Source organism: Ranitomeya imitator, chromosome 5, assembly GCF_032444005.1.
Source record: "Ranitomeya imitator isolate aRanImi1 chromosome 5, aRanImi1.pri, whole genome shotgun sequence".
NCBI lineage: Eukaryota > Metazoa > Chordata > Amphibia > Anura > Dendrobatidae > Ranitomeya > Ranitomeya imitator.
In genome coordinates this window covers 4,203,863-4,215,400 of record NC_091286.1, presented here as the reverse complement: position 1 = coordinate 4,215,400, position 11,538 = coordinate 4,203,863, and the positions used below count along the sequence as shown (strand labels likewise).

Genomic DNA, 11,538 nt, shown 5'->3' with positions numbered 1-11,538 from the left:
CCCACTAGTGATGATAGAGAATAATCAGTGTCACTGCCCCACTAGTGATGATAGAGAATAATCAGTGTCACTGCCCCACTAGTGATGATAGAGAATAATCAGTGTCACTGCCCACTAGTGATGATAGAGAATAATCAGTGTCACTGCCCCACTAGTGATGATAGAGAATAATCAGTGTCACTGCTCCACTAGTGATGATAGAGAATAATCAGTGTCACTGCTCCACTAGTGATGATAGAGAATAATCAGTGTCACTGCTCCACTAGTGATGACAGGAGAATAATCAGTGTCACTGCTCCACTAGTGATGATAGAGAATAATCAGTGTCACTGCCCCACTAGTGATGACAGAGAATAATCAGTGTCACTGCCCCACTAGTGATGATAGAGAATAATCAGTGTCACTGCCCCACTAGTGATGATAGAGAATAATCAGTGTCACTGCCCCACTAGTGATGATAGAGAATAATCAGTGTCACTGCCCCACTAGTGATGATAGAGAATAATCAGTGTCACTGCTCCACTAGTGATGATAGAGAATAATCAGTGTCACTGCTCCACTAGTGATGATAGAGGAATAATCAGTGTCACTGCACCACTAGTGATGATAGAGAATAATCAGTGTCACTGCTCCACTAGTGATGATAGAGAATAATCAGTGTCACTGCTCCACTAGTGATGATAGAGAATAATCAGTGTCACTGCTCCACTAGTGATGATAGGAGAATAATCAGTGTCACGCCACTTGAATCAGGTCACTGCTCCACTAGTGATGATAGAGAATAATCAGTGTCACTGCTCCACTAGTGATGATAGAGAATAATCAGTGTCACTGCTCCACTAGTGATGATAGAGAATAATCAGTGTCACTGCCCCACTAGTGATGATAGAGAATAATCAGTGTCACTGCTCCACTAGTGATGATAGAGAATAATCAGTGTCACTGCCCCACTAGTGATGACAGGAGAATAATCAGTGTCACTGCCCCACTAGTGATGATAGAGAATAATCAGTGTCACTGCCCCACTAGTGATGATAGAGAATAATCAGTGTCACTGCCCCACTAGTGATGATAGAGAATAATCAGTGTCACTGCCCACTAGTGATGATAGAGAATAATCAGTGTCACTGCCCCACTAGTGATGATAGAGAATAATCAGTGTCACTGCCCCACTAGTGATGATAGAGAATAATCAGTGTCACTGCTCCACTAGTGATGATAGAGAATAATCAGTGTCACTGCTCCACTAGTGATGATAGAGAATAATCAGTGTCACTGCTCCACTAGTGATGATAGAGAATAATCAGTGTCACTGCTCCACTAGTGATGATAGAGAATAATCAGTGTCACTGCCCCACTAGTGATGACAGAGAATAATCAGTGTCACTGCTCCACTAGTGATGATAGAGAATAATCAGTGTCACTGCTCCACTAGTGATGATAGAGAATAATCAGTGTCACTGCCCCACTAGTGATGATAGAGAATAATCAGTGTCACTGCCCCACTAGTGATGATAGAGAATAATCAGTGTCACTGCTCCACTAGTGATGATAGAGAATAATCAGTGTCACTGCTCCACTAGTGATGATAGAGGAATAATCAGTGTCACTGCTCCACTAGTGATGATAGAGAATAATCAGTGTCACTGCTCCACTAGTGATGATAGAGAATAATCAGTGTCACTGCTCCACTAGTGATGATAGAGAATAATCAGTGTCACTGCTCCACTAGTGATGATAGAGGAATAATCAGTGTCACTGCTCCACTAGTGATGATAGAGAATAATCAGTGTCACTGCTCCACTAGTGATGATAGAGAATAATCAGTGTCACTGCTCCACTAGTGATGATAGAGAATAATCAGTGTCACTGCTCCACTAGTGATGATAGAGAATAATCAGTGTCACTGCTCCACTAGTGATGACAGGAGAATAATCAGTGTCACTGCTCCACTAGTGATGATAGAGAATAATCAGTGTCACTGCCCCACTAGTGATGATAGAGGAATAATCAGTGTCACTGCTCCACTAGTGATGATAGAGAATAATCAGTGTCACTGCTCCACTAGTGATGATAGAGAATAATCAGTGTCACTGCCCCACTAGTGATGATAGAGAATAAATCAGTGTCACTGCTCCACTAGTGATGACAGAGAATAATCAGTGTCACTGCTCCACTAGTGATGATAGAGAATAATCAGTGTCACTGCTCCACTAGTGATGATAGAGGAATAATCAGTGTCACTGCTCCACTAGTGATGATAGAGGAATAATCAGTGTCACTGCTCCACTAGTGATGATAGAGGAATAATCAGTGTCACTGCCCCACTAGTGATGATAGAGAATAATCAGTGTCACTGCTCCACTAGTGATGATAGAGAATAATCAGTGTCACTGCTCCACTAGTGATGATAGAGGAATAATCAGTGTCACTGCTCCACTAGTGATGATAGAGGAATAATCAGTGTCACTGCTCCACTAGTGATGATAGAGGAATAATCAGTGTCACTGCCCACTAGTGATGATAGAGAATAATCAGTGTCACTGCCCCACTAGTGATGATAGAGAATAATCAGTGTCACTGCTCCACTAGTGATGATAGAGAATAATCAGTGTCACTGCTCCACTAGTGATGATAGAGAATAATCAGTGTCACTGCCCACTAGTGATGATAGAGAATAATCAGTGTCACTGCTCCACTAGTGATGATAGAGAATAATCAGTGTCACTGCCCCACTAGTGATGATAGAGGAATAATCAGTGTCACTGCTCCACTAGTGATGATAGAGAATAATCAGTGTCACTGCTCCACTAGTGATGATAGAGGAATAATCAGTGTCACTGCCCCACTAGTGATGATAGAGGAATAATCAGTGTCACTGCTCCACTAGTGATGATAGAGGAATAATCAGTGTCACTGCTCCACTAGTGATGATAGAGGAATAATCAGTGTCACTGCCCCACTAGTGATGATAGAGGAATAATCAGTGTCACTGCCCACTAGTGATGATAGAGGAATAATCAGTGTCACTGCTCCACTAGTGATGATAGAGAATAATCAGTGTCACTGCTCCACTAGTGATGATAGAGGAATAATCAGTGTCACTGCCCCACTAGTGATGATAGAGAATAATCAGTGTCACTGCCCCACTAGTGATGATAGAGAATAATCAGTGTCACTGCTCCACTAGTGATGATAGAGGAATAATCAGTGTCACTGCTCCACTAGTGATGATAGAGGAATAATCAGTGTCACTGCTCCACTAGTGATGATAGAGGATAATCAGTGTCACTGCTCCACTAGTGATGATAGAGGAATAATCAGTGTCACTGCTCCACTAGTGATGATAGAGAATAATCAGTGTCACTGCTCCACTAGTGATGATAGAGGAATAATCAGTGTCACTGCCCCACTAGTGATGATAGAGGAATAATCAGTGTCACTGCCCCACTAGTGATGATAGAGGAATAATCAGTGTCACTGCCCCACTAGTGATGATAGAGGATAATCAGTGTCACTGCTCCACTAGTGATGATAGAGGAATAATCAGTGTCACTGCTCCACTAGTGATGATAGAGAATAATCAGTGTCACTGCTCCACTAGTGATGATAGAGGATAATCAGTGTCACTGCTCCACTAGTGATGATAGAGGAATAATCAGTGTCACTGCTCCACTAGTGATGATAGAGGAATAATCAGTGTCACTGCTCCACTAGTGATGATAGAGGATAATCAGTGTCACTGCTCCACTAGTGATGATAGAGGATAATCAGTGTCACTGCCCCACTAGTGATGATAGAGAATAATCAGTGTCACTGCTCCACTAGTGATGATAGAGGAATAATCAGTGTCACTGCTCCACTAGTGATGATAGAGGAATAATCAGTGTCACTGCTCCACTAGTGATGATAGAGGATAATCAGTGTCACTGCTCCACTAGTGATGATAGAGGAATAATCAGTGTCACTGCTCCACTAGTGATGATAGAGAATAATCAGTGTCACTGCTCCACTAGTGATGATAGAGGAATAATCAGTGTCACTGCTCCACTAGTGATGATAGAGGAATAATCAGTGTCACTGCTCCACTAGTGATGATAGAGGATAATCAGTGTCACTGCTCCACTAGTGATGATAGAGGAATAATCAGTGTCACTGCTCCACTAGTGATGATAGAGAATAATCAGTGTCACTGCTCCACTAGTGATGATAGAGGAATAATCAGTGTCACTGCCCCACTAGTGATGATAGAGGAATAATCAGTGTCACTGCTCCACTAGTGATGATAGAGAATAATCAGTGTCACTGCTCCACTAGTGATGATAGAGAATAATCAGTGTCACTGCTCCACTAGTGATGATAGAGGAATAATCAGTGTCACTGCTCCACTAGTGATGATAGAGAATAATCAGTGTCACTGCTCCACTAGTGATGATAGAGGAATAATCAGTGTCACTGCCCCACTAGTGATGATAGAGAATAATCAGTGTCACTGCTCCACTAGTGATGATAGAGGATAATCAGTGTCACTGCTCCACTAGTGATGATAGAGAATAATCAGTGTCACTGCTCCACTAGTGATGATAGAGGAATAATCAGTGTCACTGCCCCACTAGTGATGATAGAGGAATAATCAGTGTCACTGCTCCACTAGTGATGATAGAGAATAATCAGTGTCACTGCTCCACTAGTGATGATAGAGAATAATCAGTGTCACTGCTCCACTAGTGATGATAGAGGAATAATCAGTGTCACTGCCCCACTAGTGATGATAGAGGAATAATCAGTGTCACTGCCCCACTAGTGATGATAGAGGAATAATCAGTGTCACTGCCCCACTAGTGATGATAGAGAATAATCAGTGTCACTGCTCCACTAGTGATGATAGAGAATAATCAGTGTCACTGCCCCACTAGTGATGACAGGAGAATAATCAGTGTCACTGCCCCACTAGTGATGATAGAGAATAATCAGTGTCACTGCTCCACTAGTGATGATAGAGGATAATCAGTGTCACTGCTCCACTAGTGATGATAGAGGATAATCAGTGTCACTGCTCCACTAGTGATGATAGAGGATAATCAGTGTCACTGCTCCACTAGTGATGATAGAGAATAATCAGTGTCACTGCTCCACTAGTGATGATAGAGGAATAATCAGTGTCACTGCCCCACTAGTGATGACAGGAGAATAATCAGTGTCACTGCTCCACTAGTGATGATAGAGGATAATCAGTGTCACTGCCCCACTAGTGATGATAGAGAATAATCAGTGTCACTGCCCCACTAGTGATGATAGAGGAATAATCAGTGTCACTGCTCCACTAGTGATGATAGAGAATAATCAGTGTCACTGCTCCACTAGTGATGATAGAGAATAATCAGTGTCACTGCCCCACTAGTGATGACAGGAGAATAATCAGTGTCACTGCTCCACTAGTGATGATAGAGAATAATCAGTGTCACTGCCCCACTAGTGATGATAGAGGAATAATCAGTGTCACTGCTCCACTAGTGATGATAGAGGAATAATCAGTGTCACTGCCCCACTAGTGATGATAGAGAATAATCAGTGTCACTGCTCCACTAGTGATGATAGAGGAATAATCAGTGTCACTGCTCCACTAGTGATGATAGAGAATAATCAGTGTCACTGCCCCACTAGTGATGATAGAGGAATAATCAGTGTCACTGCTCCACTAGTGATGACAGGAGAATAATCAGTGTCACTGCCCCACTAGTGATGACAGGAGAATAATCAGTGTCACTGCCCCACTAGTGATGATAGAGAATAATCAGTGTCACTGCTCCACTAGTGATGACAGGAGAATAATCAGTGTCACTGCCCCACTAGTGATGACAGGAGAATAATCAGTGTCACTGCCCCACTAGTGATGATAGAGAATAATCAGTGTCACTGCCCCACTAGTGATGACAGGAGAATAATCAGTGTCACTGCCCCACTAGTGATGATAGAGGAATAATCAGTGTCACTGCTCCACTAGTGATGATAGAGGAATAATCAGTGTCACTGCCCCACTAGTGATGATAGAGAATAATCAGTGTCACTGCCCCACTAGTGATGACAGGAGAATAATCAGTGTCACTGCTCCACTAGTGATGATAGAGAATAATCAGTGTCACTGCCCCACTAGTGATTATAGAGAATAATCAGTGTCACTGCTCCACTAGTGATGATAGAGAATAATCAGTGTCACTGCCCCACTAGTGATGATAGAGGAATAATCAGTGTCACTGCTCCACTAGTGATGACAGGAGAATAATCAGTGTCACTGCTCCACTAGTGATGATAGAGGAATAATCAGTGTCACTGCTCCACTAGTGATGATAGAGGAATAATCAGTGTCACTGCTCCACTAGTGATGATAGAGAATAATCAGTGTCACTGCTCCACTAGTGATGATAGAGAATAATCAGTGTCACTGCCCCACTAGTGATGATAGAGGAATAATCAGTGTCACTGCTCCACTAGTGATGATAGAGAATAATCAGTGTCACTGCTCCACTAGTGATGATAGAGGAATAATCAGTGTCACTGCTCCACTAGTGATGATAGAGGAATAATCAGTGTCACTGCTCCACTAGTGATGATAGAGGAATAATCAGTGTCACTGCTCCACTAGTGATGATAGAGGAATAATCAGTGTCACTGCCCCACTAGTGATGATAGAGAATAATCAGTGTCACTGCCCCACTAGTGATGATAGAGGAATAATCAGTGTCACTGCTCCACTAGTGATGATAGAGGAATAATCAGTGTCACTGCCCCACTAGTGATGACAGGAGAATAATCAGTGTCACTGCTCCACTAGTGATGATAGAGAATAATCAGTGTCACTGCCCCACTAGTGATGATAGAGAATAATCAGTGTCACTGCCCCACTAGTGATGATAGAGAATAATCAGTGTCACTGCTCCACTAGTGATGATAGAGAATAATCAGTGTCACTGCTCCACTAGTGATGATAGAGAATAATCAGTGTCACTGCCCCACTAGTGATGATAGAGGAATAATCAGTGTCACTGCTCCACTAGTGATGATAGAGAATAATCAGTGTCACTGCTCCACTAGTGATGATAGAGAATAATCAGTGTCACTGCCCCACTAGTGATGATAGAGGAATAATCAGTGTCACTGCCCCACTAGTGATGATAGAGGAATAATCAGTGTCACTGCTCCACTAGTGATGATAGAGAATAATCAGTGTCACTGCCCCACTAGTGATGATAGAGAATAATCAGTGTCACTGCCCCACTAGTGATGATAGAGAATAATCAGTGTCACTGCTCCACTAGTGATGATAGAGAATAATCAGTGTCACTGCTCCACTAGTGATGATAGAGAATAATCAGTGTCACTGCCCCACTAGTGATGATAGAGGAATAATCAGTGTCACTGCTCCACTAGTGATGATAGAGAATAATCAGTGTCACTGCTCCACTAGTGATGATAGAGAATAATCAGTGTCACTGCCCCACTAGTGATGATAGAGAATAATCAGTGTCACTGCTCCACTAGTGATGATAGAGGAATAATCAGTGTCACTGCTCCACTAGTGATGTCTCCGGTTCTCGCCGGTAGAGGTCATCCTCTCCTCTCCCCCCTCCTCCTCCTCTCACCTCTGGGCTCCGGTCCTCCCCCGGTTCGGTGCCGGTTGTGGGCGGGTTGCGGCCCCGGGCGGATCATCTGGATGGGGCGGGAGATCAGATGTAGCGGTGACCGGCGGCCCCGGCGCTGTCCCTGGTGCTGCAGAGGATCCGGAAACTCCCACAATGCACCGCGGCCACTGCACTGACGTCACAGCCTGCAACACACCCACTGACACAATGTAACGGCACCGACACTGTGACCCCCCCACACACAGCACAGACAGTATGACACACACACACACAGCACAGACAGTGTGACCCCCCACACACACACACACAGCACAGACAGTATGACACACACACATACAGCACAGACAGTGTGACCCCCCCACACACACACACAGCACAGACAGAGTGTGCCACAAACACACACAGCACAGACAGTGTGCCACACACACACACACACACACAGTGTGCCACACACACACACACACACACACACACAGTGTGCCACACACACACACACACACACACAGTGTGCCACACACACACACACACACACACACACACACACACACAGTGTGCCACACACACACACACACACACACACACACACACAGTGTGCCACACACACACACAGTGTGCCCCACACACACACACAGTGTGCCACACACACACACAGTGTGCCCCACACACACACACACACACACACAGTGTGCCACACACACACACACACACACAGTGTGCCACACACACACACACACACAGTGTGCCACACACACACAGTGTGCCACACACACACACACAGTGTGCCACACACACACACACAGTGTGCCACACACACACAGTGTGCCACACACACACACAGTGTGCCACACACACACACACACACACACACACACACACACACACACACAGTGTGCCACACACACAGCACACACACAGTGTGCCACACACACACACACACAGTGTGCCACACACACACACACAGTGTGCCACACACACACAGTGTGCCACACACACACACACACACAGTGTGCCACACACACACACACAGTGTGCCACACACACACACACAGTGTGCCACACACACAGACAGTGTGCCACACACACAGACAGTGTGCCACACACACACAGTGTGCCACACACACACAGTGTGCCACACACACACAGTGTGCCACACACACACAGTGTGCCACACACACACAGTGTGCCACACACACACACAGTGTGCCACACACACACACACACACACAGTGTGCCACACACACACAGTGTGCCACACACACACACACACACACACACACACACAGTGTGCCACACACACACACAGTGTGCCACACACACACACAGTGTGCCACACACACACACACACACACAGTGTGCCACACACACACACACACAGTGTGCCACACACAGCACACACACAGTGTGCCACACACACACAGTGTGACACACACAGTGTGCCACACACACACAGTGTGACACACACAGTGTGCCACACACACACACACACAGTGTGCCACACACACACACAGTGTGCCACACACACACACAGTGTGCCACACACAGTGTGCCACACACACAGTGTGCCACACACACAGTGTGCCACACACACACACACACACACACACACACACAGTGTGACACACACACAGTGTGACACACACACAGCACACACACACAGTGTGCCACACACACACACACACACAGTGTGCCACACACACACACAGTGTGACGCACACACACACACACACAGTGTGACGCACACACACACACACAGTGTGACGCACACACACACACACACACACACAGTGTGACGCACACACACACACACACACACACACAGTGTGACACACACACAGTGTGACACACACACAGCACACACACACACACAGTGTGCCACACACACACACACACACAGTGTGACGCACACACACACACACACAGTGTGACGCACACACACACACAGTGTGACGCACACACACACACACACAGTGTGACGCACACACACACACAGTGTGACGCACACACACACACACAGTGTGACGCACACACAGCACACACAGTGTGACGCACACACAGCACACACACACACAGTGTGCCACACACACACACACACACACACACAGTGTGACACACACACAGTGTGACACACACACAGCACACACACACAGTGTGCCACACACACACACACAGTGTGCCACACACACACACAGTGTGACGCACACACACACACACAGTGTGACGCACACACACACACACACACACACACAGTGTGACACACACACAGTGTGACACGCACACACACACACACAGTGTGCCACACACACACAGTGTGCCACACACACACACACACACAGTGTGCCACACACACACACAGTGTGACGCACACACACACACACACACAGTGTGACGCACACACACCACACACAGTGTGACGCACACACACCACACACAGTGTGACGCACACACAGCACACACAGTGTGACGCACACACAGCACACACAGTGTGACGCACACACAGCACACACAGTGTGACGCACACACAGCACACACAGTGTGACACGCACACACAGCACACACAGTGTGACGCACACACAGCACACACAGTGTGACGCACACACAGCACACACAGTGTGACGCACACACAGCACACACAGTGTGACGCACACACAGCACACACAGTGTGACGCACACACAGCACACACAGTGTGACGCACACACAGCACACACAGTGTGACGCACACACAGCACACACAGTGTGACGCACACACAGCACACACAGTGTGACGCACACACAGCACACACAGTGTGACGCACACACAGTGTGACGCACACACAGTGTGACGCACACACAGTGTGACGCACACACAGTGTGACGCACACACAGTGTGACGCACACACAGTGTGACGCACACAGTGTGACGCACACAGTGTGACGCACACAGTGTGACGCACACAGTGTGACGCACACACAGTGTGACGCACACACAGCACACACAGTGTGACGCACACACAGTGTGACGCACACACCGCACACACAGTGTGACGCACACACCGCACACACAGTGTGACGCACACACCGCACACACAGTGTGACGCACACACCGCACACACAGTGTGACACCCCGCACACACAGTGTGACACCCCACCCCTTGTCACAAATCACAATGAAGATTCCTTTATCATCTCCACCACTCACCAATATGTCATGAACCAGGGTTGTTTGGTTGCCCCCGATTCTTTCTGAAGGGGATTTATCTATATCCCACTTCCCAGATCCGGTTTGGAACTTGCAGCTCTCTGGCTCCCCCTTACACTCAGGTCAGACATGGTACTGCACCTAGGGTAATTAGTCACCAGAAAGGCTGCCTGCTGTGTACTGGCTATTGGGCACGCTGCAGTGAGGGCGATATAACTGCTCCCACTCAGGCGGGAACAATAATTATCAACACCGCCATCATTACAAAACCTCCCAATCGCACAGGACAAATCCGCTGCCACCAGCTCTGATTTCTTAATTAATAACAGGTCTGGAGCCAACCCAGATTAGTCACGTAATTCACCTCAGAAGACGTGACAGTACATAGAGCAAGGAGAAACTAAGCCAGTAATTTTATATATTTTACTCCAAAAATGTAGGCAGTGTTTACAAAAGTATAAAAAGGTATTATAAAGAAGACAGGTATCATAAGAACAAAACAATTACAAATAAAATGGGATTAAAGTTGAAAAAAAACACTTACAGTTTGTTATATCATTTCAGCTCATGGCAGACCATGTGGCTCAGGGGAGGGGCAACATCAAAATGCATCAAAGCATCTCTCAGCTAGCTTCCTGGTCAAAGGCTACTGAAAAATTAGCTTTCCCAGTCTTATACCCCTTGGTCGTGACATCACTGAGTGGGCGGAGCTATGGAGTACA

The 11,538-nt window shown here is 46.2% G+C and overlaps 1 protein-coding gene across 1 annotated transcript in view; it reads right to left on the bottom strand.

Annotated features, from left to right (window-relative positions):
- Positions 1-7,809, bottom strand: part of TTBK1 (tau tubulin kinase 1) — a 155,362-nt gene extending 147,553 nt beyond the window's left edge. Inside the window, exon 1 of the mRNA XM_069768220.1 lies at positions 7,641-7,809. The gene's annotated coding sequence lies outside the window, so the exon portion shown is untranslated. The remainder of the gene's footprint in view (positions 1-7,640) is intronic.
- Positions 7,810-11,538: the final 3,729 nt, after the last annotated feature.